Source organism: Vidua macroura, chromosome 2 (genome assembly GCF_024509145.1).
Source record: "Vidua macroura isolate BioBank_ID:100142 chromosome 2, ASM2450914v1, whole genome shotgun sequence".
Taxonomy (NCBI): Eukaryota; Metazoa; Chordata; class Aves; order Passeriformes; family Viduidae; genus Vidua; species Vidua macroura.
This window is the reverse complement of record NC_071572.1, coordinates 61,798,371-61,805,019: the sequence shown is the minus strand read 5'-3', so window position 1 is coordinate 61,805,019 and position 6,649 is coordinate 61,798,371.

Here is a 6,649-nt window from a genome sequence, read left to right as displayed (position 1 = left end):
TTCACAGGGCAGTGAATATGTAAGGACACTGTCATATGCAGAACATGCCCATATCCAACCCTTGAAGTCCTGCTTCTCTAACCAACATACCAACAGCAATCTCTGTAATGCAGAACCTAGAAGCAGGCAAGGGAAGAAAACAGCTTTTGTGGATCACAGTAACAAGTTTTATATTTAGATTTTCATTTGTTTCCATCAGTCCAGATCCTCTTAACTTCTGTCTGTTATTTCCTAGCACTCAGCCCAAGAGCACGAGCAGGTATTCAGCTCAGTGGTGATCAACTCCTAATGAAGATAAGCTGAGATAAAGAAATTGCCTGCCAGTACCCAAAGATGTCAAGGTCAAAGAAAACTGCAGTGACCTAGGTAGAACATCAAGAGCATCTCTGGAAAAAAATAATAAAATTTGAATAGGGCAGTTTGGTCAGTTGGACCCAGTGCAAATCTTGGTCAATTATATTCATGGTTAACAGCCCTCATGAGCAGTTCATCTTGGCAGACTTGTCTGAGCTTCCATGTGGTTTTTATTCTGAAAACCAGATTTTTCTTGTAAGCTATCTGGGAATAGCGGAGCTATGTTACTCAAACACTAAAAATACTTTTGAGTAAACTTTTCTTTGTCAGATTAGGCTGATTAACTTCCTGGTGCCCCTTCCTGTCAAGTAGGCCTTTTCAGTTCTTGAATTAATCTCTTTAGGGCTTCTGGGTACTCTGCATATCAAAATCTTTAGTGGGTGAGGGATTACAACAGCAGTGTCAGTCACTTCTAGGGATGAAATATCGAGCTGCTCCATAACTCTTGAACAAAGAAACTGAAGCCCCAAACTCACCAGACTTAGTGAAATAGCTTGTTTAATAGTTGAAAGTGCAAATAATCTAACTGTTTATTAGTAGATTAGTTTGAGTTACTTGCTTTAAAAAGAAAGAAAAAATCTGTATTATTCCTTAACAGTTTGAAGTTGTATGTGCTTGCCATATTTTCCCTGCTTGGATCACAACGCAGAAGGACTGATAGAATAGAAATAAAAGTATCACAGGTGGCATCAGTGCCCTCCTGAAGTTTTTTTAGGTAAAAGTAATACAGCCAGAAGAAACTCGAGGGATTGAGCTTTGTTTGGATTTGTTGGGGTTTTTATCCCCAGGCTTTTTTGGTCTATCCTACTACTTAGAAAGGGATCAGAGTAATAGAAATAATCAAGATGTGAAAAGAAATGGCATGGGTAGGTTTTTGAAAAAGAGGAAGGAAGACAAGGAGTTAAACTTCCAGTGCTGGTCTTCTATCAGGGTATCCCAGATCTTCTCTGCCTAATTGCAAGGAAAATGCAACTGTGGAAAGGCAGAACAAGTAGAATACATTAGCATTTTGTAGAGGCATTTGTTTGTGGCAAACAGTGAGGTTAGGCTGGCATGGGGCTTTCTCGGGAGATAAGCATGAGTAAGATTTTTGTGGTTTGCTTACACTAAACATTAGACTCACATCAGCTGGCATCTGTTGTGTCAACAGATATGACTGCTAGGAAAGTGAGAGAAGGGATGTTTTCCTCTTTGCTTTCCATGTGGCACACATGGTTTGGTGATAGAGAACAGGGTATCCATTAACCAGAAAAGTTTCTGGAGGTCTTAGCCTCATGGACCAGTGATTTTGTACAGCACTGCCTACGAGCTGAAGCCATGACCTTATAAATCTCATCTTTGTTCACTTTTAACCAATTAAGGGCCAAGTCACCAACTGAAGTGTGACTTGCAGGGACAGGCACAGAGACTTTCACCAGTAAAAGTGCTTTAACTTGGCTTGTCAGACCCTGCTCAGGCCTGACCTATCCAAGCTCATGTCACTAAGCATTCTGAAAAATGGGAGTTTGCACATCAGGAAATCACCTGAAAAGCTACAAATGTGGCTTTTGCTTGGCTGAAGAGCTGCCCTGACTTGGCCTCTGTAGAGGGTGTTACCATTGGTTTCAGCACTACTTCAGCTCGGTCAACATCATTATAGCAGAAACTCTATTTTATATAGTATTTATTTTATTTTAAACACAGCAGGTTTCATATCACTGTGATTGTTTTAATAAGTCATATTTAATCTATGAAATATTGACTGCCCTGTCAGTAATACAGCAGTATTGCTCCATGTATGCTATGTCAGTATTGCTTGATTTTTTCCTTGCCCTGCTACACAGAGCAATTTCATATAAGCAAGACAGAAATGGAGAGTAAAATTAGCTAGTGGCACCAAGGAGCATTGAATAGTGCAAGACCATTAACTGATGCAATAGAAGGGCTGGCTGTCCTTAAAATGGCACAGACAGATGAATGGATGTTGCGTCTAAAAGATGTGCTCACTTAGCGTTTTAAATTTAATTTAAATTGATGTGATGCAAATCACTAAGCTATTCTCAGTACATGTTTGAGATTAAATAGCTCTATTAGTGCTGCTATGCAAGCTGCTTCATTTCAGGTGATGTACTCTGCCAATGGCAGTTATGTATTGTTTCTGGATCCTTGAAGACAGCTCAATTGCCTGTAATTTCCAAGGTGATTTTGTCTGTTGGAAAATGTTTTCTTACATCAGAGACCTCTAGTGCATAGTCAAGCATTGTCAGTAATCCAAAACTGAGTAAGAGGTCAAGGAGAAGAAAAATAAATACAAGTACTGTGATTCCAAGTTGCATCTCTAGATGACAAAGACCTGGAGAGCAAGCAACATGGTACTCATTCAGTGGAGGAGGGGAAAAGAGGTTCAAAGTTGATACTGGAACATGTGTTACTAGACAGTTATTAATAATTTAGTATTTAGTAATCAATTGTCACCCACTTCCATACTTTTATAAAAGTATCACTTCATCTTGCTTGCAGTTTCAGCTTTCAAAAATTTGAAATAGCATCTATTGAGTGCTGATTCTGTCTTCAGTGGTGGAAGGGATGTATTCAAAATGTTAATACACACTTGCCTGTGTGTATGCAGATTTTCAGAGACTACTAGTACCACAGTAGTTGTTAGTATAGGTATTTAGAAGGTATAGGTATTTTACTTTCTCTGCATTCAGAATGAAGCTGAATAACAAATTCAGCTGGCTTATTAGGAAGGACAGCTAAAACCTTTCCTTTCTCTGTTGGAAGTAATCTTGGCTGTAATTTGAAGTAATTATTGGAGTGACAAAGTATGAAATCAGACAGTGTGATTGTGTACCAATGAAAATTGATTGATTTAAGAATGTTCATGAATGCCTCCTGAAAACTTGTTTAGTTTTCACAGACATATTAAAATCTGTGCTTTACCTGAGTTTTGATTAAAGAAAAACAGATACAAGCAGTATGCAAGAGAATTCTTATAGGTAATAAAACCAGGTTGTAGCAGAATTAACTTTGCTTTGTGCAGGGACTTTCCTCCATTATTTCATGCAGCTTGTTAGACATTTCTGGTAAGCAATGGAAGATCTTGCAATACAAGCAAACTCTGTCACTTCAGATGTATAGTTTGGAAAAAATGTCACACTGAGGTTAGTAGCTCTGTGGAGCTCCCTGCTGTGTTAGTGGGCTGATGCTGTCAGGCTGGTTCTGGGCTCCCATCAGTTAAAGGAGCAAGAAGGCCTCTGAGCTGAGCATGAAGACAGCTTTGGTCAGAAGAGAAACATTTCTGTTACACAGAGATGATTTTGTAGAAGATAGGTTTGGGAAGATAATTGCCTCTTTTCTGTCTGTACTCAGTGGTGAAAGTGTGATTCATCTTCTCTGTTTCAAATGCTTCTCTGTCACCATCATGTATAGACTCAGTCTAGAAAATAAACTTGGATTTACACGCCTAACTTCTAGACAGGTGAGATGAACCCTATCTCCCCCAGCACAGCGTGCTGCATAAGACAAGCTTTTTGTCCTAGAAGGCTGAATTGCAGGTATCCCAGCTTCCTCCAGGATACATCTGTGTAATACAGACAGACATTTCTGCTGTGGCTTGAGGCTGTTGCGTGGATCCTCTGTAACCTCTCCCTTAATCAGGGACTCAGTGGGCTGGGGGGTGTAGCAGAGAAGTTGAGGGAGTGTTCTCAGCCAGGTGTGAGAAGCAGGACACAATGTGTGCATGATTGTGATTAGATTTATTGCTAGTACAGTATATAAATATTACCAATGCAGCATATAAAGAAAAGCTTTATGATCCGTTACAATGGATTATAGTATCTAAAGGATTATTAATATAAGAAGGTTTGTCTAGAAATGTGTACATTTACAGTCTTTGGCCCTGCAGAATTCTCAGTTATAAGGCAAGAAAACACCTATGTAGCTAATTCAAGATTATATCTCTCTATTTACTAGGGTCTTAGCACTTTTAGTCACACATCCAAAAGTGAGTGTTCCCTGTCTTCCCTGCTAAAGGAATCCACCCTGAAGTGCTGGCAGCTTCAGGACTGCTTGTCCTCAGGACAACTGTCTTCCTGGGTTGTAGACGGTGTCAGGGAGCAGAATGGTCCCCCTGCTATCCAGGAGGAGGCAGAGAACTGCTGAACCACTTGGATGTTCATAAATCTATGGGACCAGATGGGATCCATCCCAGGGTGATGGGGGAGCTGGCAGATGAGCCTGCAAAGCCGCTCTCCATCATTTACCAACAGTCCTGGCTCACTGGTGAGGTTCCAGATGACTGGAAGCTGGCCAATGTGACACCCATTCACAAAAAGGGTGGGAATGAGGATCCTGGTAATTATAGGCCGGTTAGCCTGACCTCAGTACCCAGTAAGGTTATGAAACAGTTTATACTGAGCATCATCACACAGCACTTACAGGATGGCTGGTGTATCAGACCCAGTTGGCATGGGTTTAGGAGGGGGAGGTCGTGTTTGACCAACCTGGTCTCCTTTTGTGACCAGGTCACCTGCCTGGTGGATGCAGGAAAGGCTGTGGATGTTGTGTACCTGGACTTCAGCAAGGCCTTTGACACTGTCTCCCACAGCACATGCCTGGAAAAGCTGGCAGCCCACGGCTTGGACATGAGCACTCTTTGCTGGGTTAGGAACTGGCTGGATGGCTGGGCCCAGAGAGTGGTGGTGAACAGTGCTGCATCCAGCTGGTGGCTGCTCACCAGTGGTGTTCCTCAAGGTTCTGTGCTGGGGCCAGTTCTGTTCAATATTTTTATTGATGACATGGGTGAGGGTATCAAGTCTTTCATTAGTAAATTTGCAGATGACACTAAGCTGGGAGCATGTGTCAATCTGCTGGAAGGTAGGAGGGCTCTGCAGAGAAACCTGGAATGGTTGGATGGATGGGCAGAGTCCAATAAGATGAAGTTTAATAAGTCCAAGTGCCGAGTCCTGCATTTTGACCACAATAATCCCCTGCAATGTTACAGGCTGGAGACGGTGTGGCTAGACTGTGCTCAGGCAGAAAGGGACCTGGGGGTACTGGTTGACAGCTGACTGAACATGAGCCAGCAGTGTGCCCTGGTGGCCAAGAAGGCCAACAGCATCCTGGCCTGTATCAGGAATAGTGTGGCCAGCAGGAGCAGGGAGGTCATTCTTCCCCTGTACTTGGCACTGGTGAGGCCACACCTTGAGTGCTGGGCCAGTTCTAGGCCCCTCAGTTTGGGAAAGACGTTGAGACACTTGAGCGCGTCCAGAGGAGGGCAACAGGGCTGGTGAGGGGCTTGGAACACAAGCCCTGAGAGAAATGACTGAGGGAGCTGGGGTTGTTTAGCCTGTAGAAAAGGAGACTCTGGGGTGACCATATCATTCTCTGCAACTTCCTGGAAGGTGGTTGTAGTGAGGTGGGGGTTGGTCTCTTTCTCCAGGCAGCAATCCACAGAACTAGAGGACACAGTCTTATGCTATGTCAAGGGAAATACAGGTTGGATATTAGGAAAAAGTTTTTTACAGAAAGAGTGATAAGTACTGGAATAAGTACTGGTAGTGATAAGTACTGGTCTGCCAGGGGAGGTGGTGGAGTCACTGTCCCTGGAGGTTTTTAAAAAAAGACTGGATATGGCACTCGGTGCCATGGTTTAGTTGAGGTGTTAGGGCATGGGTTGGACTCGATGATCTTGAAGGTCTGTTCCAATCTAGTGATTGTGTGTCTGTGTGAGACATCAGTTTGCCCAGATTGCCTGGTCTCCAGTGGCATTTTATATACCCTTTTGCAAGCCAGTGTGCACCAATATCAATCCAAACATCCAAGCTCTCCCATCTCTGGAATGCATTCATTACATGAGCTTCCTCCTGCAAATACCTGTCTGGTGTTTTCATCTTAGGACAAACCACATTGTCCATCAGAGTGGAAAGGGAAAGAGGTGTCTGTGTGTGTAAGGAAGGATGCACCAAAGATCCAACTATGTTTTCTTCACTATCTTTCTTTTTGGCACCATCATGGGAGGTCACAGATTAGACTGTCAAGCTGCCCTGGTTGTGTGAGGGTCTTGATGAGATGGGAAAAAGAAAGTCAGGCTGCCAAACAGATGTGCATGAGGAAGTTACTCTCTAAGTGAGAATGATGTGAATAAAAGCAAGTATTATTGTCAGTGTGTGACTGATCTGAGAAGTCTGAAGTTTGAGTTTTTTTAATCTTCAGACTTCTTTTTTTTATATATATAGGGAATATGCAATTAAATAGAAGAAAACAATGTTTGCTTTCCTAAGATAGTTTTATTTCTAATGTGTTTCATGTTTCA